This window comes from Aptenodytes forsteri, unplaced genomic scaffold (genome assembly GCF_000699145.1).
Source record: "Aptenodytes forsteri isolate BGI_AS27 unplaced genomic scaffold, ASM69914v1 Scaffold193, whole genome shotgun sequence".
Classification (NCBI taxonomy): domain Eukaryota; kingdom Metazoa; phylum Chordata; class Aves; order Sphenisciformes; family Spheniscidae; genus Aptenodytes; species Aptenodytes forsteri.
Window position 1 is genome coordinate 12,255,872 of NW_008795405.1, and position 23,025 is coordinate 12,278,896.

Consider the following 23,025-nt stretch of genomic DNA (forward strand, 5'->3'; position numbering starts at 1 on the left):
CCGGCAGGCCCCCGACCTCCGCCAAGGTCAGCGGCGGGCCGGGGCAGGGGCCGGGCGCGGCGGCTGCTGGGGGTCACCTTTGGGCGCCGCCTCCCCCGCTGCCGGGGCTTGCACGTAGCCTAGGCCGGTCCCGGGCTCCTCTTTGTGAAACGCCGCTGCTACGGGGCAGAGCCAGAACCCCGAGGTACCGGTTTCCCTATCGGAAAGGCCCTCGGGAGGCTCCGGCGTGTGTAACTGCTGGGCGGTCGGGGTTGCCTTAACGCCTCTGACCTTCTCGGGGGTTGTTGGAGCACCCCGCCGGGCACCGTGTGGCAGCCCCTGCTTGCTTTCCACAGATGGAACTTGCTTTTGCTCGCTTTCTTGGGGTTTTTGTTGTTTTATAAGCAGGTCTACGTCCCGGGGCTTGGGTGTTTGTGGGATTTGAAGCGTATCACAGAGATGTGCTACTGAGGCTGCTTTGCCTGGACGTCCCTGTTGGGTTTCTGTAACCCTTACTGTGTCCAAGAGCGTCGTAGTTATCTGCAGAATGCAGATCTTGGAGATCGGGCTTCTTGTGCCACGCTCCCTTGCCTAGTTAACAGACACAAAGCTCCATTAAAAGACCCCTACAATACTTCATTATCTGGTCAGATTTACTTGTTCCCTGTGAACGGTGTGGTGAAACTTCATGAATGGCTTGGACTTAACCACTGTATTCCCTGCTGGCACTGCCTGCCAGGGTTCTTTTGATAAAGCACAAAATTATGCTAATCATTTGCGCAACAAATATTTAGTAATAGTTTCACCATTACTGCTCGAGTGGTAGGAGCTGTTCTATATAAGGTTTTTTGCTAATTGTAGAAGACTAGTAGTCTGTTCTCATAATGCTTTTCTTCCGTCTTTCCCTCTTCAATGTGCGTAGCTGACTGTTAAGGTTTTATGTGGTTATTTGAGAAAGTTTTAAAACAAACAAAAAAAAGATAAAAATATGTAGTAATTAGTCTTGCAGGTGCATGGCATTAACAGTTCTTGTCCAGAATATGTTAAAATGTGCTTTCAATCCACATGCTGGCATGTATCAAGTGACTTCCTTCTCCTGTGTTTTTGGTATCATCTAATTCAGTTTTTCATTAGCTTTTAGCCGAAAGGCTGATTTTTCCAATCCTTGCTTGCTTTTCAGTTCATGGATATAATAGTTGGTATGGTATAAAAACTTAAATACTGGAATTTGGGTGTGATGATGTTTTTTGTTAATGTTGGTTTTGTTCAAGTAAACCTTCTACTGTCTTTGGCAGGTGAGCAAATCACGGTAGTTTTCTAAACTTTATTTACACATCTAAATTTATTAAACTTATGATTTACTAGAACAAACTCATAAACTAAAAAGGAGGAAACAAAACCTTGAAATCAAACCATCAGCATTTCACCTTTGGTTGAGAGGGCTTTTGTGAGCCTTTGAACAGGCAATGCGTTTGTCAGTTATAATCTCTGGGCCTTGACCATGTGAATATATAGTATTTTCTTCCTATGTAACAGGGACATCTCTCTTCTGAGCACAGTAAATGTTTCTTCCACATAAACTCTGGCTTGTGCTAGGTGATCCGAGAGGTTATTACCCCCCTGGCTACCTGAGCTTTAAGTTGAAATTAGTGGTTTGATCCGGACTGCTTGGCTAAGCTGCGCTCAATGCAGTAACAGAGCGTGCACTTGCACAATATCCTGCTGGTTCTCAGGTGCTTAAAGGAGTTGTTCTGTTCCCTTCCATGCACCAGCCTTGGCACTTGTCCGACTGCACGGAGAGCCAGCTCGATTTATTAACTGGATCGCTGGGCATGCGAGTTGAACTAGCTTGTTGTACTGAGGCGAGTGCCAGAGCCAGCACCAGGGATGGAGCCCTGAAGTGAAGAGTCGGGGAACGATGCTGCTGCTTTCAAGGCCAGCGGGCTGTCATCCTGCTTCAACTGTATTACCTACTGTACCCTAAAAAGCCAGTATCTGCCTGCTTCTGTGGATGGCAGTCTCTGACAGAGGAGAGGGCAGGGCTGCTGGAAGCTGTAGTTGCCAAGTGTGATTCAGTAGTGGCTGCCTGAAGGCCCTCTTAGTCTCCTCCTGGAGCTGGCCTCAGGTGCAGAAAAGTTACGTATGCAGCATGTGACTCTTTCCTAAGCCCTCTGTGCCCTGTGTGAACATAATCTGCACTGCATGCATGTGGGGTTAGCGAGGGAATGCTGAACCTTTAGCTGTGAAAATATCTAATACATCTGTTCAACTTAAGATTGATCTGCAAGGAGATTACTGTATGTGAGCTGGTCACCAGCTTTGTATTCAGCTGAGCATAACTTACATGTTTGCATATATGTATGCTTATACCATTTATAGTAAGAGCAGGCTGTTGCAGAGATGGTGGTTCAGGCATGTTTGAAGTGCTGGGTGGTTTCTTCCCTGTATCTATTGAAACACCTTATTTTCAGGTTGTTATAGTTCAACTGCTGAAACTTACCTTGTGCTAAAATATGGCAAGCTGTAAAATCCGAACAGCTCCCCTACTTGCCTCTTCACCTAAAAGCACACTCAGACCCGTGAAACTAAATGGTTATTGGTACTTCATGTGATTTATCTGAACTTGAGCTGAGGATATGCTTCCCTGACACAAATCCTTCCTTACTGAAGCTGGTTTAAGAGACTTCGGCACTCTCTTGGACTCTGTGGCAGTCCGAGTTTCTCTAAGTTGGCTCTTCCAGAAATGATCCTGCTTTCAGCTGATGGACAGCATTAGGCTGGTTCAGGTCGCTAAGGTGGCAGAGAAGCTTGGGATTACATACTGGAAAAGTGGTGGTTTAAACTGGTTTGAACTGTTGTGGTAGTTCACCCTTGGATTATTTTCATTGTTGCTTTCCATTACCTAAGGATGGGATGCTGCCAAGAGGGCGGTCTTGATCCTTCCTCCCACCCTTGGGCTAGCCTTCCCTCAATCATGCTTGCACCAGTACTAATGATCTCCATGAAAATGTGTTGCTTTTCTGGAGGAAGTGTGGCAGGAGTGAGAGTGGTTGCTTGAGTCAGGTCTTTGATGTGTCCCATCATTCATTAGTGCTAATGCTGGCAAGAGGGCGGCTGGAGTTGGGGAAATGGGGTGGCAGTGCGCTAGGTACCCCTTTCAGTAGCACTTTGCACCGATTCTGGTTTCACAGTCACCTTAAAGTGTGCTAGCTCAGCTGTCAAGCTGTAAACCTGATCTGTGGAGTGTGGTTTTACAAAGCAAACAGTGGTTCAAAGCTGAAGCTGCAGCATCTGAAGCGCAGTGGGAAGCGTTAACCTGCAGCGAGGGGGAAGGAGATCCCTTGGGGTGTCTGTACTGCTGGAGGATTCATCACAAAAGCACATCCTGAGTGCAGCAAGCATAGACCAGGCTAACTTGCTTTAACACTACTGAAATAGTATCAGTAAGTGCTCTACTAAGCTAGGAGTTGGTTAGCCTGTTCAGGAGGTGTTCAGTTTGTAATCTGGTTGAGCCTCGTGCACGCAGGCATTTAAAGCAGCTTGTCCAATACATGAAATGCAGCATACAGAGCAACTAAGCTTGATTGTATTCATATTTTTACCTGAAGTTGGATAGATCCTTGAAAGTACTATCAGTGCTTGTATGGATGTGCAATTGGGTCCTTGAAGAAAATATTTCTGTGAGAAAATAGTTGGTGTAAATATTACTGTGGAATGCTTATTGGCAGCAGGTTTATTATGCAGAGCCCTTGGTTCTCAATTCATGTTTAGCATTACAATATCTTAACAAAAACAAATCCTATTTTGTATCTGCAGTGGCCCCTTTGAGTAGGGTTATCCTTAAGTGTGCCTTAGTGTTGGGACTCAGTTTTTCATTGCAACTGTTGTGGGTTAAAAGATTTTTAGGACAGACCACTTTTGAGTGCTCAAAGGCCAAGGAGTTTTTAAGAAGAGTACTGCTAAACACAAGTTCACATCAAAACTACTAATTTCTGCAAACTGTGTGTAAACAATTGAGAGGTTTTAATGAAATGCTAGGGAAGAAGTTACAGGTGGTGATGCTGGAGAGGAGGTTAGATGGTTATGGGTTCCCTTTGGCCTTGATTTATATGCTAAACTTGCTATTCTGGACTTTTGAAGCATTGGTTGTCCATGCACAAAATCGTAAATCAAAATAAAATCTCCTAGCTGATGTTGCACTTCATGGCTAGGAACACTTTGTCACAACAAAATTTTTTCCTAGATTACTATTATTTTAGTGGATTTTTTTTAAACACAGTGGTATTTGACTAAGGGGAATTAATTAGCTCTTTTTCATCTTTTATGCATTAAAATTGTAATCCCATTGCATATTTATGCACTTATGCACATTTATTAAAAAAGTGTTTTAAGTTCCAATAAAGTAAGTATAATTTGCTTATATGGTTAATTTTTTACCTCAAATATTTCGGGTTTTACCTTTACAGCCTTTAGAGGTTAAAATGTTTTCTAAGGGGAAAGCAAATTCCCTTGTGTTTTCTGCTATACAGGTCTAATATTTGCTGTTAGTACTTTGACAGCCTATGCTAAAGCTCGCACATGGCTTGTTTAGAGGGTTGACTTCCAAGGTGAATGGGCTCTGATGATCTGAAAAGACACCTCTGTTGTCTGTAGGCTTAAATTTGCTATATGGGCTTTCGTGCCTTTGGTAGAAAAATTCCAGGCATTGCATGTCGAAAATGTGTAAAAATGTTGAATTCAAAACTTGGAATCTAAGCAAGTGCTGGTGGACTTGGTATAAGAGCATACAGATGCAGAATTTAACTATTTCCTCTGCTACAGAAATAATGGCTTTGTGTGAAGGGTCATTTAAAAAGTGGGAAATTGTATATAATGATTCTTCTGTATAATTTTGTGTGATGTCTTTAAGTGCAAGTTGGGATCCAATTTATACCAGCTGATCAGTTAATATTTTTGGATGATCTTACATTTGTCTTCTGTGAAGTATAGTTTTAAACTTTAATTCTGTACTTCATAATTGTGACCCAAGCTCCGTTTTGTTTAGTGAGTACTTTTAAGAGACTTCAGCCTTTGTGCCCCTCCCATGGGCTGTCAGGTCTGGCAATGAAAGATAAAGCAATTTGAAATTCATAAGGCTTCCAGCGGGTGAATGTACCTTGCAATTGAAATTGCAGTAGTAAGTACAACTGTGTGAATTCAGTGAAAACATAAAATATTTTAAAGTCCCTTTGGGAAATATAAAGGATAACTGATTGTAAACAGTTCTCAAGGTTTTCTAAGACTTCTCATTTCTTTAATTGATTGAAAAATCATATTTGCTTGTTTCCTGGGAGGGAAAAGAGACACTGTGGTTTCCCAGCTCCTGTTTGAAGTCAGTATAGGAGCTGACTCCGTATCTTTCAACCCACATCTTTGAGTTGGAATGAGAAACAAACCTAACTGACGTAGTTTTTCTGATAATGCTTCTGTTATATAGATACATTTTTGCCTCAATGGGGAAGGAATGAAAGTATCAGTAGTTCTGTCAGGCTGAAACAGCGTAGTCTGTTTAAAAACCCATTCTGTTTGGAGATGGGGGAAAACCTTTAATACTTTTATTTTTTTCTTATGCAGGAATAAAAAACTACTCTAACTGGCCTACCATCCCACAAGTATACCTCAATGGTGAATTTGTTGGTGGCTGTGATATACTCCTCCAGATGCATCAGAATGGAGATCTTGTAGAAGAGCTGAAGAAGCTAGGAATCCGTTCAGCGCTTCTGGATGCAAAAAAAGACCAAGACAAAAAGTAAAATGAGAAAAAAAGATGCTGTGATGGGAATAAAGCAAATCTTCGATAAGAACTTGTTACCAGTAAAGCCTTACGTACTTTAGCTCAAAGAAGGAATCTTTTTGAACTGACACTAAGGTTTATCTGTGAATGTCTGTTCGCTCATGGTAAATGTAGTGATCTTGGTATTTTGATTTATGGACATTGTGAAAATTTGAGTATAACCAGTGCACTGTAAAGCATACATTTGTGGAAATTGTGTTTAAAAAAAATAAAGTAAGTTCACTTCTAAAAGCATTCACTTCTTGATTGAGGCGACAGCAAACCAAAAGAACTAATAATATTTTTATGGATTTTGAGTGTGTGTTTCTCTGTTCTTTGATACATGAACCTATGCAAACAGTGTTTGCATTCCCTTGCTCCTCTTGAAAAAGCGTTAAGTAATAGTACATCAGTTTTGCTGTATAACTCCTGGTGATAAGACTTTCTGAGAGCCTGTAAAACTTCTGTAATCGCATATGATATAGGAGAAAAATAGTCTTCAAACAATATAGAAGAAAAAAGATTATATGAGAGTGCATGAAATACACTTTTATTCCAAAGGGTAAAAATAAACAGACTTGTACAAATACATGTATAATGGTCATTATTACTTTGTAACATTCTGATGGCTTTTAAAAGATTGCAAAGAATTGTGCCTGAAGATTTTATAAAACCTTTTCTACCTCTTGCAAAGCAGCTTTTCCCCCCTGCGTATATACTTTCTGTATTGCAGTTCTGTGTCAGTGCTAAAATGTGGGAATTGTTTAAGGCTTCAGTAGTCTATCTTGAAATAGTATGGGAGAATACTTCAGTTACTACTGTAATCTTGTATTATTTGCTAGTTACTAAGTTATCTTTTTATATTTGTTGTATTTCCAAGTATTTTCTCCTGACTGCTGTGCTTTGAAGAATATGGTCTTCAAACGTGGGATTAACAGATGAAATGTTCCATGTAGATGAATGCAGTAGAGAGGCTACTGAATAGATAAATATTTCCTTGTGGAAAGTCTCTGAAGTCTTCAATGCATTTCCCTAAGTTAAAACAAATTATATTAACCAGTGCAGCTTCAGCTGTATAGCAATACTGCTAGGGTTAAAGGCCAACCAAGCTGTTTCTAAATGCAGTTTACTTTTATTAGTATAAACAAGTTTGCATGTGAATTAGGCAAATGACTGGAAATAAACTGTATTCTATGTTGATTGTCTACAATAGTTCCTCTTTATTTTAAATGACTATTCTAATGAAGCTGATACTACTTTTGATTTGAAACCTAAAATGTTTTCCACTGTATAGCATAGAAAATGTGTTTTAGAGTAAGGAAAAATTACAAATGGTCAAAGGAAGTCAGGACTGGAACTTGCAGACAAGAGCAGTTTGACAGAAGTTCCAGTTCTGAATCTCTCCTGTCCACTTGAGCAAGCTGTCCAGTGGAGAAATTATACTGGTACGTTCTTCACAGAATGTGCCAAACTGGTTGCAGCAAGCTTACTGTACAGTTTTAATGCAATCAGTATCACCAGGATTAAATACAGTGTGTACATGCTCTGTGTATTCACTTGTTCACGACGGCTGCCCAGTACCAGGAGCGGTGACTGAATGACCACTGAGTATGAATACGTTCCACTCGGAGGCGGTCACTTGTGACTGTTAGGCATGGAGACACGAGTGCAAGATTTTTTTGTTCGTGTACCGCGTCACATACATGAAATGCGAAGCTGTAGGTCTAGATGAAGGTTAGTTCTGAGCGTTTCGGTGTTACCTCTCTTTGAATTCAAATTAAACAAGCTTTTTTGTGGCTAATCTTTCACGAGTAGATTTTGCCATTCTGAATGTAAAATGATGTTTAGAAAAATAGCTGAATTTCGAAAGTCTTTGGTTATTCGTGTCAAAAGACCTATTGAAATGGATGCACACGGTAAACAAAGAATAAGGTAATGAAGAAAATTAAATTATTTTCTGCTTCAATGGTTAACTCTTCGTCTGGCTACTAAATAAATCTATTAAAAAACAAAACCCCAAATCTGCTGTTTCATAGAGCTCTATATTCTTCTGTGGAAGTTGAATATTTTTCAGTACTATCTGCTAGTAGTTGAACATAAAAGTAACTTTAGCATTGTCAGGTCGTCTTTTTCTTCTAAGCAGCAAAATTTTTCTCCCAGCTTAAGTTCCTGCTTTTACCAAAACTATGAAAGTTTTTCTACTTTCTCTACTTCCTTCCTCTTAGACTTTTTAGTTTTTAATTATTTGGTTAAAATTTTGCATACCATATATAGTAGTGTTTATATCCATCCTTTGCCTGATTGGAATGTGTTGTGATTGAGTAAGTAAAAGCAACAGTGATACCATAAAGCGTGTGTGACAAAGCCACAAGAGTGGGAATATAAAATGTGACTTCTGCCTGCATTCCCATACAAGCCACATCTTTCCAGGCTCTGTGTGCATGAGCAGTTTACGTATTACATCTACATAAATGCTCACGTTAATCCAACTGCAATAAAAAAATCACCGTCTACTTAAATTGTAAAACTTCAGATGCTCACAAAGAGGCTTATTTTGGGAGTTAACTGTGAGTATTTTCCCCAAGAAACTAGTTCTCAGTTAGGCTGATTGTTTTAGAAGCTGGGCAGTATTCTGCGCTCTGCTCATCAACTTTTGCTGTCTCTCAAACTAGAGGCGAAAGGGAGCATGCGCTTCTAATCCAAAAGGGATGCTGCTGTAAATGAGCTGATTTTTTTGAGAAAAAAATGTGCCTCTCATTGATGAGAGATTTGCACCGGCTTTTCTCATGCTCTTTGGCAATGAGAGAGGGCAACTGATAATACTGGAGTCTGGGGTGACAATCAGTGGATGTGCTGAGCTGATACTGGGGGGCTGGTGCTAGCTGGAAAGATCCATGAGGAGTCCCTGGTCGGGAGGATGCGAAGGGTTCTGCAGGGGAAAGGATGACTTTTTCCCCCTGGGAGGAGCGGCTTGTCACCAGAGGTGAGGGGAACGATGGGGAAAAAACACTGGCACTGCTGCTTGTGCTTCCCTGATCACTCTGCAGTAAAACGGAGACCGAAGAGGTAATAGTGCTCAGGAACGCGGCTTGGGAAGGCTGGCTGAAGTTGCTGAGAAGGACAGTCAAGAGCAAAGATGGGGAGCTGCCCCTGCCGTCTTTGGTGAAGAAAGAAGCAAACCTGCCTGGTCTTGAGTTTGGTCTGCTGGGATAAGAATAAGGCAGGTGTTAGGGCTGTGCATGAGCACTGTGACCTGCAGGGTTTCCACAGATCAAGGTTGGTTGTATGGAGCTGCCAGCTCCAAAATACCGCGTAGTCCCATTCCTGCTATTTGTGTTTTAGTGTGTTGTACTGGGCAGGCGTTCTGGCTGGCTGCTCCTCCAGCGAGATGCTTCTGGGCTCATTTTGGCTGTATTGCACTGCTGAGGGCTTACAATGAGATGAATGTATGTAAACTATTATCTATGATTGTTATTCTATTACTATAGGATTGTAGTATGAATGCTTGCCAAACTGGAAACCATTATCATAATTATTTACATTTTATTCTGAGGATGCCCTTGGTGCTGCTGCTGTGGTAAAGGGCTGAGCTGAGTGGACCAGGCTATTCACCAGATCATAAATTAAGCTAATCTTCTGCATCTTCTAACACTTCTCGCCTCTTGCATATAAAGCAAGGTCATTTGATTTAAGCAAATGAGATTGTTTGTATTCCAAAACCGATCCGGTGTCCTAAACCTTCACCAAAAAGGAGGTAGGGTTTCTTTGCTCTCCTTGAACTGGTTCTGGTGGGGAGCAGAAGGAAGCAGGTTACAAACACTTGTTATTGTGCTGCTAGTTTTGATTTGGGAGAATTCAAATCAGTTAAACCAAAAGTTGTTTCCCTGAGAAAATGAGCTGTTAACAGCTCAGCACATCTTAACGGGTTACATGGTAAGCGTGTTTCTCAGCCCCAATGACCTTTTCCTTGCCCTAATTTTGCTAGCAAATGTTTGGATGTGGCCATATTCTCCATTGCTTGTCTAGAAATCTTTGGCAGGATCTTTCCAGGAGTCTGTCAATTCTAACAAAGTGCATAGAAAACAATCAAGTGTGGGAATGTGAAATCGAAGAATCATACCAAGGAAAATCTCCGCTGAGCTGGCACCAAGAATCCCATCGAGGCCCTGTCAGTGCCTGCATCTAAGAAGGGCAACGTTAAAAAGCAGAGCTGGCAGCCTTGGCAATAAATCCCTGTCTAATCCAGTTTGCATGTCCCTTCTGCAGAAACCAGACCTTCTTACATGGGGTTTTTCAACATCCGTATTACAGGATTGTGTAAGAAAAAAAATACTTATTAGTTACAAGATATGCATTACCTGTTAAAGAGTCTGTGAGCAAAGGTGGACAGACAGTGAGGAAAGGTAAAGAAACTTTGAAGGTTTTGGATTGTTTATTGTGCTGGGTGGTGGGTCGAGCTTGCTTTTTGTCTGAAAGGGTTGAGATGAAAACACTGCTCTGGAAGAGGCTGTTGTTCATTATTTGGTTTTGACTTTATTGTTGGGATGCTGCTTGTTTCTTTGAATAGTTCTGTGTTACGGCACTGCTGCCTCTTACGTGGCCCGATCATGGCTATTGAAACTCCTGACTGATTTAACTACTTGAGGCCTATCCCGACATATCTTTTAGGAAAAACAGGTTTTAGCTACACAGAAAATAGGACTGAAGTAGCTAAGATTCTGATTTATAAACTTGCCCTTATCATCCAGCTTCTTGCACATGCCTCGTTTCCCTGGAAGTAAGGGAGTAGGCCAGGAGCAAAGGTGGTTTTAGTTAGAAAGACTGTCGTACTGTATAAAAATTCGTGGTAGTCATAAGGTGTGGCTGAGAGGAACGTGCAGTGCTGTCTATAATGAGCAAGCATTCATGTCTTCACAGTTTCGAAGATCACTTCTTACTAATCAGACACCAGAAATGCTTGCAGAACAGCAGGCTGCTGGCTTGTGCTCTCCTCTCAAGAAGAAAGCAAACCATTCAAGGGTGACTTTTATTCTCAAATGATTTTAATGTTTTAAGACCTTCTGAATCAGAGTAAATAATCAAACTAGACTTCCTTAAAGATGGAGGGAGTCACTAGAAACTTTTCTCAAGCTGTTGAAACACGTGCTGTAATCTCCAAAGTACCTTGTTTACCTTAAATATGTGCAGGTGGTGATGGTTTGTAAGGACCTAAGAAGAATCCAAGGGCCAAGTTCAATATTAATTTTGAAACAGCTTTGCTAATTAAAGAAGTTAATCTAACAAGCAATGGAGAGACAATGATTTTTTTTTTTTTTTAAATTGTTGCAGCTGTTCTACATAAAAAGCCATGAGACTGCTCCTATGCACATGCTGAGGTGCTGGCACATATGTCTATGTTTTTGTAGTTATATGTTGTCCCTTCTAACATAAAGCTTGCACGGGGGGCTTACTTAGCATCTTTTAAAGATGAGCTTCTGTAAGATTTTACTTGGCATTTAACAGTGAATTGAGTCAAAAGGGGCTTTGGAAGAGTGTTGGATTAGAAAAAAATCACCAAATGACACTTTTTTGCTTGTTATATAAGCACATTCTTCAAAGCCTGAAGGATTTTATGTACAATTTAGCCTCAAAACAGTGAAGTAGGGCACTCAAATCTTCATTTTGCAGACTAATACAAACTGAAGTGCAGACAAGTGATTTGCTTCTTGCACATGCCTTGTTTCCCTGGAAGTAAGGGAGTAGGCCAGGAGCAAAGGTGGTTTTAGTTAGAAAGACTGTCGTACTGTATAACCGTCTACTTGTGCTGTAACAGCTATAGAAAGATTAAAATTTTGGAACCTTTAGTCTTAAACCTATGATCTAGTGGGTGAAAAACACGTGCTTTTACAGGAGTCTCTCAACAGGTGTTTTAGAGCTTTCAAATACACACTATAATGAGTATCTCTGAAATACTACTTGTCAGACAAGATTTCCCCGTTGAACAGTAATACTATGAAACCTAACGTTTCTGTTCTCATCCACAATTTCATTTGTCTAAAAACTAAACAGCTCTCCAAGCAGATCTAGGTTTGGATTTTTTGTTGGGTTTTTTGTTTGTTTGGATTTTTTGTTGGGTTTTTTGTTTGTTTGTTTGGTTTTTTGTTTTGTTTTGTTTTTATTTGGGGATTTTTTTTTGCTTAAAGAAATTTCAGGTATTCTCTGAAAAGTGGTGCCTTTTGATTACTTCAAAGAGGATGTGGTCCATGAAGACTGGGTACATATTCAAACCTTCACAGCTTGGAAGAGATCAGTTTTAGGGCTGGTATTCAAGAATGTCTTGTACTGCTGATTTTAAAAATATGCAGAATCTAGGACGTGCTTTCCTTCGGTATTTAATGTACTTACTCATCTGTCTGTGATGCTCCATGAGAGAGAAGCAGTTAATACGTGAAAGGGAACAGGTGCAATAAGACTGATACTGTCTGAAAGGAATGCAAATAAAAGCAAATAAACTAAAAATTTTAGGTGGCTCCAGAGGAAGGTTGCGGAGGGTCTCCTTGGGGAGATGCTCTCGGGGGGTGAGCTGCCAGCAGCCGGGCGGAGTGGCCGAGGCCACCCAGGAGATGGTGCTGTTGAACCGGGGAAGCGGCACAGCCCTGACCCAGAAGCATCTTTCAATGCGGTCCTCCCTGTTTTCCATCTGTGTTGCATGTTATTCTTTGGGGTCCTTGTTTTCTTTTGGGAGAAGAAGGTGTCAGTGCTGAACCCGGAGCGTATCCCGGTCTGGTATGTAACGCCATTCCCAGACAGACAACCCTACGCCCTCGATGGAGATGACGCTAGAGCTTGAAGGCGATGTTTTTTCCTTGGACTGCGTGGCTGGCGAGATGGTAACGCCGAGGCGGGGAGTATTTGGGGATTTTTTGCTTAAAGAAATTTCAGGTATTCTCTGAAAAGTGGTGCCTTTTGATTACTTCAAAGAGGATGTGGTCCATGAAGACTGGGTACATATTCAAACCTTCACAGCTTGGAAGAGATCAGTTTTAGGGCTGGTATTCAAGAATGTCTTGTACTGCTGATTTTAAAAATATGCAGAATCTAGGACGTGCTTTCCTTCGGTATTTAATGTACTTACTCATCTGTCTGTGATGCTCCATGAGAGAGAAGCAGTTAATACGTGAAAGGGAACAGGTGCAATAAGACTGATACTGTCTGAAAGGAATGCAAATAAAAGCAAATAAACTAAAAATTTTAGGTGGCTCCAGAGGAAGGTTGCGGAGGGTCTCCTTGGGGAGATGCTCTCGGGGGGTGAGCTGCCAGCAGCCGGGCGGAGTGGCCGAGGCCACCCAGGAGATGGTGCTGTTGAACCGGGGAAGCGGCACAGCCCTGACCCAGAAGCATCTTTCAATGCGGTCCTCCCTGTTTTCCATCTGTGTTGCATGTTATTCTTTGGGGTCCTTGTTTTCTTTTGGGAGAAGAAGGTGTCAGTGCTGAACCCGGAGCGTATCCCGGTCTGGTATGTAACGCCATTCCCAGACAGACAACCCTACGCCCTCGATGGAGATGACGCTAGAGCTTGAAGGCGATGTTTTTTCCTTGGACTGCGTGGCTGGCGAGATGGTAACGCCGAGGCGGGGAGCAGCTTCACAGCTCATTGCCCTCATCGGAGCAACCGCCTGAGAAGCACCGTGCCAAAGCCAAGCTTTTGCCGGGCCCCTGCTGCATCACTGCGAGGGGTGGGGAGCAGCGCGCCCACTCGCAGGGGCTCCTCGGGGACCTGCCACCTGCCAGCTTCCCTCCGCCGTCCTCTGAGGCGGCCTGTCCCCAAATACAAGTGTCTGGGAAAGGTAAGCGCAAGGGCGGTTCTGTCGCTCCGCGGCGAGGACTTGAGTTGGGCCGAGCGCGGGGTGCGATGCCATTTTGCCTCTGGTGCACGGTGGGTGCGGGGTGCACAGAGCAGAGGTGCCGCAAACACCCGATGGGGTGCGCAGCTGCGGCGCACCCTCACCCCATGTCTTGGGGCATGAGGCACCCGCCTCCCTCCCGCGCTGGCAGGCTGCAGCGAGCACGTGGGTCTGCAGCCAGTTCAGGATGGGAAAATTTGAGGTGGCAAAGGGGAATTTGGATTTCTTTCAGTCCGGGGTGTCTCAGCGGAGCAAGAGGTCAGATGGTTGTGGTGATGTTTTCTGTTGATACGCTGTTTTATTAGTGTCCTCTGGTTGGGTTCAGAGGCTTCAAAATTGGCCAGAAAAGAACAGCAGGAGCTGGATCAGGTCAGCGGATGCCCTGGCAGTGGCTGAAGCAGCACGAAGTCACCAGACTGGGTATTTGCAGAACGTTTAATGGAAAAGTTCAGTAAAGGCCTTTTCCCCAGTTGCAGGAGGGCTTATGTCTCTGAGTGTTTTTGCATGCGTAACCAGTGACCGGGGTTTTATATGTGACATAAATCAGCGTCTCTAATTCCCCAAGTCTTCTACCTGAGCTGTTTTCTATCTGAACGGGTATTACCAAAATGAGGTCTTTTTACATTCAGGCACAGAGGCAGACAGCAAGCCTACTGCAGGTATTTGGATGGTTTACAAGGCCTCACTAAGTGCAGCCGCCATTCTGCTACGAAGTCACTTTGACTTATTACACCCAGTGCTCTGTGGTTGAAGTGAGTGTGGCCGGCGGCGGCGAAGCGGTTGGTGAGGAGAGAGCCATTCATGGGGAAGATGGCCAAACCATACGTGGTGTGGACCCACCAGGGAGGCCAGTAAAGGATTTGAGGATTATGTCTGTTGTGCTGCATTTCATCTCCTCTCTTCCTAAACCATTAACAGCAATTCAGTGTTTAGCCTTGCCAGGGGTTGTGGCAGGCAGAGCAGTACTAATTCTCGTTGTCTTTTGCGTGGCCAGAGGTAGGATGACTCCCCCCCCCCCAACTACCTGCTGACAATAAATGATTTAAAGCTCAGCTGACATGTTGCATGAGAAATCATTTGGCAGTGCATGAGGAGGGAGCTGGGTAGGGATGGGGTTGAGGAACTCTGTTGTCCAGCAGTAATTAGGTGTGTCTGCAACAGGAAACCAGAATAAAATTCTGAAGAAGCGTCTAACAGTTTAGGAAGGAGCATAACAGAAATAAAGTAGCCCAAAGCAAGCCTGTTCAAATACCTTCGCTTTTCATGTGAACTTGAGGTACAGTTCAGCTCTCTCTGCTGAAGAACTGTCAAGTTTTAGGGCTGGGGCTGGATGTTCCTCAAGCCCAGGCCTCAGGAGTGAGTGCTGTGAGCAGGAGATGGTTTAGGGCTCAGGCCACGACTTTAACTCCATCAACATGGTCCTGCACATCTCTGTCTTGGAAAGATAAGCTTTTCCTATGTATTAAAGGGGAGTCTCAGCAGGCACCAGGCAGTAAGTTACATATTTTGTTTTGGGGACTATTTTGCACTGAACTCTTGGATAAAATAAAGTGCTAAGGATCAACACAATGACTCAAACCTAGAAGACCTCTCTCCTCTGAGACCTTAACCCACTAAGCTATAGAGTCAGGCTTCCTTTCACCACAGAAGCTTTGTGGTTCTTTCTGAGCCAGGAACCCTGCCCCAACAAGTGGGAGAGCATGTGCTCTCTTCTCTCCCGGTGCCTGGTGCCCTGCCTGGTGGCTGGGTGCTTTGTTTGAGATGGGCAATGCTGGCTTGACCTCCCTCACATGCAGCCTTTCCATGTCCACAAGCAAGTACTATAATCACTATGCTGTTGCAGAAAGGCAGCTTCCGCCACCAGGTTGTTAATGGTATGGATCACGCGCTCCAGGTTTGCCAGCTACTGCCTAGTTTCTGCCTTTGGCAGGTCTGAAACAGGGGGTAGGTGCCTTTTTTTTCAGCCTGGGCCAGAGCCATAAGTAGGTATGGAATTTCAGATCAAAATCCCCCTTTTTTAGGTGCCTAAATTCTGACATCCTGATTTTTGGTTCTTAACCTTAAGCAACATGCAGGAAGGAATTCAAGACAAGATTGCACCTGAAGCTGCTAACAGACATATTAATGCAATATGGCCCAGTAGCTTAGTGGGAAATAAAGTACAAGAAAGTGACTGAAATTTGAACTTCAGAACATTTGGGTTTTGGTCACGTTGAGAGGGTTAGTCAAGAAAGCTCCTGAGGGAAGTGTAGAGGAAGAAAAATCCTTAAAGATGCCATGAACTCCATTTAAGAACAATAATAGAGTCTGGAGGGCATGTATGCTGCTAACAAAAATAATACTAGGCAGGCAAAGAGTAAACGAGTACAACTGAACGGCAGGGCTGGAGAGCTTTTTTGAGTCAAATGGGAATCTTTCCAAATTTTAAAATCTAACCTTAGCTTACCAATACATTGGTGCATTAATTAGCATAAAGACTAGATGAAAGGGAAACTAGAAGGAAATACAGTGGACTGCAAACAGCTAAAGGTATAAAATAAGAAAGCTTCAGGTTTATCAGTCAGAAGAGTAGGAATAATTAATTGGTAGTTCAGAAACTGGATCACTGAAGATTAAAGGCAGAAATTAAAGAAGATAAAGACATTGCTGAGAATCTAAATTATTTCTTTGCATCACTCTTCAACACAGAGAATATCAGAGCAATACCTACTGGGACTTGCTCTTTTCTGGTAATCAAGATGTGTCAGAAGAAGAGCTGGAACAAATCGATAATTTAAAAAGCAGCAAATCATCAGCTCCAGATGGTACATTGAAAAGTTCTGAAGGAGTTTAGTGTGAAATAGCTGATCTGCAGCAAAAATATGCCTTCCCTAATTAAAAACAGCTATTTTATTGGAGAAGTGCAGGGTTACAGTTATACCCAAAGTTAAAAACGGGACTGTGATAATTTGAGGAAGCACACACTCTCTTTACCCAGACATACATTTCTGTTTTATAAACTGGTTGAAAACAGAACGTAAAGTAGGAAAACAAACAAAATAAGGGAAGATAGTGTCATGATAGGATCTAAAGAGCAAGGTTTCTGCGAAGAAAAATCGTGCCTCATCATTAATCTGTTATAACTCCAACCGGCCCAGTCTTCTCATGCACAAAGAAGCAGCAGCCACTGTAATTTAGATAAACCTCAAAGGACCTTTGGCCTATGTAGGATACTGTGAATCAAAGAGAGGGGAGCTTGCTGCATATCTCTTGGCTGATGTGACCGTGCCAGGCTGCATGTCCAAAAAGCCCTGACCATCCTTGGCATCTCCTTGCTGCATCAGTCCCATGACTTGTTCCAGCTTTGTGATGGTGCAATCCCACCCGAGTGACACCAAGCCCTCTTTCAGCTGCCCTGGGAGGTGAGAAACCAAGGAAGGGGATGAGTGATCTGTTTCCAGCTTCTGAGAGAGGTTAGCCCCAGGTTGTTTCTGTATGTCTGTTAGGTTTACGAGTCTGAAAAGGTGAATATTGTTGAGAAAGCCAATACACTGCTTTTAAATTTTAAGTCCTACAGAGGATGTAAAGGCCGTTCTGGGGAACTGCAGGAGTGCAGAAACTGGGAGTTGAGGAGCATCAGTGGCAGCTGTTGTGGGGGGACCTTCCTGCAGGTAGCACCAAGATAGCAGCTTTGTGGTGGATGCACACATGGGGAAAGAAAAATATTAACAAGAAAGTTAAGACCCTCCAACTTGTTAGGTAAAGCCAGGGGTTGGCTGGCTGAATCCTCTTTACCACTCTCAGTGTCACTCACTAGAGGTATGTATAGTAGCTTTTTTTTAAAAAAGATATCTTGAATTAGCTATGTAACAGAAGGAATTTGGTACTAGGGATACAGAAAATGAACATGGCAAAGAATCTAACTTCAGAAGAAGAAAGAAGAGGGAATGTATTAATCCCCCCTCCCCAAATGCCATGCATGAATTAATTAGATACAGTTTTAATGTCAACATCGTTTAACAACATCCATGTATGTTTATAGTGAATACTCTGGATGAGCTGAGAGGAAAATGTCATCAGAATCCATACCTTCACCCTTAACAATGTGTTTTTTTCTATCTTAATTTTATGCAAATTGGGATGATTTGTGGCTTCTTTATTGCGTTCTTTGTTCCCACGTGCTGCCTGCTTCCATGCTGCCAGAGAAGGCTGACAAACTGTCCATGTTACCTGGAAAAAAAAAATCTCAGTAGGATTCCGTGGAACAGTTTAAAAAAAAATAATTAACAAATATTTCATGCCCAGACCCTTTGTTAGAAATCAGCAGTTTTCATCAACTTCAACCAGTGGTTCTTTGCTCTTTTAGACAGACAACAGAACTACTACATCCTTGTTTCCACTTCTCCTTTATCCTTTGTTTTTGCCTGTCAGTCCTCCTCCTCCCTTTCTTCTGATCTCTGCTTCCACGTATTCTTCCCTCATTCCTAGGATCTCCCCTTCCTTGCCTCCCTTTCCTAAGTGTGTGATGCTGCTGTTGCTCATCTTCCTCCATACCTGCTGCTGCCACCTCATAGTGTTTTCAGCTCACAGCTGTACTGGCTCTGGTGCTCAGACAGAGGCAATTATGCCAGCACGGCTAATTAGAAGGCACAGGATTCTATGCCTCATTCTTGAGATCTGTACATCTGAACATCGCAGTGTGCTCTGCTGATTAGAAAATACTGATTTATAGTAACATTAAATGATAAAAACTGAAAAAAAAAAAAAAAAGGATTTACAGGCTTCTGGCATAACCCTGCGGGTTTTCTCTCTTCTCAGTTCTATACAATTATTTTCATATCAGTAAGCTGCAGTATACAGCATTTCTAGCGTTTCAGTGGGTATTTGCATCTGCATCAGCCACAAGATGCCTGGAGAAGCTCTATATTTATCGGTGATAAACTAGACTGTAGATTTTAGAAAGGCTGTGTTTCACTTTTCCTTTAAATTTTCTATGCAGTCACAGAAGGGAGGAAAGGATGGTGCAGAGGTGCCCAGGACACCTTTAAATTAGTTAATTTAGATGCAAAATCAGTTTAGCCATGGCAACATGGAGCAGAGCAGCATGGCTGATTCACTCAGCTCCCCAACAGTCCTGACGGTCCGGCTGCTCAGCTTTTTCAGTGCTCTTCTATGAGAAAAGTCTCCCCTCTCTAATGCCATGGGACGCTGTGGCTCATGTCGTCACACAGTAATTCAGCTGCTTGACGTGACAGTTTGATCATATGCAGGCTTGTGGGCTTTTCCAGATGCAAGATCCACAGTAGAGCTGAATCGGTAACACTTCAGGGTCAGTAGGTTTGGGTCCTTCCTTTCCATTTATGAAAACACCCATAACTGTCAAAGCTCAAGAGAACTAAGGCCCTACAAAAAACTTGAACCACTTGTACATCAATGCCGTCATCAAATGTTTCTTTAGAGCTGGTTTCCATTTCTGAGTCTCAGACCAACATGCAGTGATCTTGTTACTTCCACACCAACAGAATAGCAGACGGCTCTGACATCTCTTCCCATACCTAAAACTACTTTGGGCTAGATAACAAGATGCTGGTGATGGTTGCCTAGAGCAATTCTCAAAACCACTTTATTCATCATTAAGACAAAGAAAATTTCCTCCTCAGTAGCAGGACTATGGAGTGGGAAATAGAGATTATAGGCACAGTCTTGGGGAAAAGCTTTGTGTTAATTATCAATAACATCTTGTGAACTCTTCTGAGATGCCCAAGTTGTCAATGTTTGGCTTGGCTCCAGCTAGCAGAAAAACATAGATATGTTCTCTGACCATTCTGCCAGAATAAGGCAAATTTTAACTATGCAGTTTGTGATTTTTTTTTTCCCCTCCCCCTCCTCTCCATGGCTTAAGGTAGGGTCTTTGAATTGGTGGACAAGTTGTTTTTCATTTTTTGCCTCCCAAAAAAATGGAGTGGGAGAGTGAAACTTCAGATCTTGTGTCTAGGAGAAATTGCTGTCTAGTTTTCTACTTGGAGAAGCCAAAGCTAAAGGAAAATTAAGGCAAATTTTTCTCAGAAGAGATGTATTATTTTGTCTGGTCAGTTATTGTGAGTTTGTTTTCCAGAACTGCTGAGTTCAGCTGTAACTTTAGGTGCTTGGTCGCTTTGAAAATCATGCCCAGGGTTTCAAAATCCAGGCAAAGGGCCATGATGGTTTATGTAGTAATTCTGGCACTGAGGGTGAAATAGAGGCTCCCCCTTTCAGAGGGACCATCTCACTTCAAGGACTACAGGGATTGTAAGTACTGAAACCTTGCTGTTTAAAGTCCTTTCCACTTTGAGGTAAGCTGAATTCCACAAGGAAGTGCAGTCCTCAAGTTCAGCACAAAATGATAGAGCCCCAAATAGGACACTGCATCTGAGCCCCCTTAGATTATTATTTGACAGTTCATTTTTCTTGTGGAGACCATAAAGAGTGCATGATGGCGCGCAACAACATCTCCTCTAAAGAGTACTGGGAGCTGGTATCCTGAGAGAACCACAGGAACATACCAGTTTGAATATTATTAGGTAGGTAAATCCTTGTTTCACTGTATCAGTAGTTGGGTTAATACTTTATTCTGTTCACTGTCTTGCTTTGATTGGAATTTCAAATGCTAAAGCCAATTTGACCCCTGTAATTTTTACCTTCTGGTTTTTATACTTCTGCTTCCAGTTGACCACGCTATGTTGCCATCTTGCTTTTTCAGTCTGCATGTCTCCATTTAGATCTTCTGAAAACAAGTTTACCCTATTCTGGCATGCAGAACATTCCCAGTGAGTCCTGGAAACTGGTTTCTGGGGACTTACTTGTCTTTGAGATCACATCCTGGAGGATGGAGGTATAGAACTATAACTGGTTTCTCAGAGTTGATTTTCTCCTCCTATTAGTTGACAGCAGATGAGCGATTCACTCACTTAACTTTGGATTGGCTCATGAGATTGAAGAGCCCTTGCTTGTACTCATATTTTAGATGTCTCCTACCATTCCTTTATAAGCAGGCAGTTGAATGATAATAAGTTTGAACCCAAAGTACCTATTTTCTTTACCACGTTGAAGTGTAGCTGAAAGCATCCAAAGTTTGGTGTAGCTGTTAAGAAAGTGATTTACTGTTTTTCAAAACATACTGCTGCTTTTTTTGATATGCCCCACTGGAGCTCAACAAATGTGTAGTACTTTTATTACCATGATAATACAAGCCTGTACACTTTCTGATGAAATTCAAAGAGGCACTTGCATTCTCTTTGCTTGTAATTGCAAATAGTTCAGGAGGAGACCCTGGCCTCTTACAGCAGTTTGTACGGGGGCCGTGGTCATGACACCAGAGCAGAAATCGTGAGACTCTTTAGACTTCATTACTGACTCTACTGGAGATGCTTCCTCCAGGGCTCAGGTTCTGTTTCCCGTTACATCAATGCCTTAACCTAATTTTTTTAATCAATGAACTAATACTGATTAACCCACTGAGTAGGGTTTGTCCTTGAGCCTGTTTCTGCAGCACCAGTGACAAGCGACCAGTGATGCTAGGTTTGTTTGTGCTGTCTCTGTGTCCGACTTGGGAAAATGGGCTGTATGTGGTGGGATACACAGGCTAAAAAGCACTTTTCTGTGGTGCTGCTGTGTGTCACAACTTGTGTGTAAAACCTGGGTAGGTTTTAACATGAGAGTTAGGCAAACATTGGCATCTGCATGATGGTGTCTACATGTGAAACGGCTGTCTGTGCTCTGGTCATAGTCAATGATGATCAGTCAGTACTGCCAGAGGGGTCCAGGGAGGTGTGCAAGCACCAGGGGCTCAGTTCAGTTGCTTAAACATAGGTGTCTGGTGCCATTTGAGATGCCCTGGAGCAAGTGGGACATCCATAGAGAGCTGAGATTTGGCACAGGACTTCTGCTGTTCTGGAATGGCAGCTGCAGGCCACATTGGACACCTCCAGCTGTCAATTTACACAATCAGACCTAGCTGTCTGCTTAAGGGTGAGCTGAATTGCTCTCAAGGGTCTGCTTAGATTCTTTAGATTGGCAAAATCTCCCAGTGATGGCAACCTGGACACATCACTCGCATGTAGACAGGATAGAGGCATCTTCACCTCCACCTGAAACCAGTCCCTTATGGCTAAAGACACAGATCCAGCTCCTGGAGACATTTAAATACCTAGGTAAGCAGCTCCAGAAGGCAAAATTCAGCCTATTTTTAATACCTATTATAGGATGAAATGAATTGCCCTCTGAAAGTGCCTTTCATCAAACCTACTAGAGAGAGACACTAGGCATATTAGCTGTTTAACTTTCAGGTTAAGAAAGTGAAAAGCATCCCACCTTTAGTTCAGATGTAATCCTTTTAACTCCACTGACCCAGAAACAGCTTTCTTCAGTTACCCGCAGGGAAGGCTGTGTGGGAGACCTGGTAACGATATTCTGAACCTCAGGAGCATCTTGAATATTTCTGAACTTTGCAAAATGAAATTGACTTAAAGATAGTTGGAATTGAGCTAAGCATAAGCTAAAAGCTTACTGTTTTCCTCTCTCCAGATAAAACTTTACACCTTTGCAGTCCAAAAAATCTGTGGAAATGAGAATACTTCCTTGCTCTATTTCCCTGGACAATTCCAGTCTTCGCCACTCCGGGTGGTGTTTTCTTATCTCCTCCTCCTATTTTCCTCCTTTTTGAAAGATGAAAAGACCACAACTTCACTAAGGTTGGTCTGGGAGACATAGAAACTGTGATGGCTGCTGTGGGACTGATGGGGGAAGTTTAGTGTGGGAATAATGACATTTTCAAATTAAGGCTGGCTGACCCAGATGCTCTTTATAGACATATCTCATTTAGAAGCTGAAGTGAATTATATGGTCAAAGTTTTAAAAGGAGGTGGGAAGGTAAAAACTGGGACAACTGAAAAAATGCAGCAACAATGAATGTATGAAAAGTGCCATAGGGACTGTATAAATCCACAATTCACTGATCACCCTGGGGACATGGGGAAGTGGAAGTCATTGCAGCAAAGTAATAGGTAAATCCTCAAGGGGTGTAAACGGAGTTAACTCCAGTGGGATTAATTTCACTTACACCAATAAGAATCCAGCTCTCACCAGTGTGGGCTGATGGCTCTGGTGGGAAGGTGATAGCGTCAGCTTGATATGTCATTAAACAATATTATTTTGCCTCCATAATTGTCCAGACTGTAACGTTCTGCAGGTACTTTGATTAGTTTATCTTTTTATCTGTCTATAGATGATGAGAATGACTGGAACTTTAAAAGGATCCCACTTATTTGTTCTTGATTTACATATACATAGAAAAATGCACATCTGTTTATCAAGTAGAGTGCATAGAGCTATTGG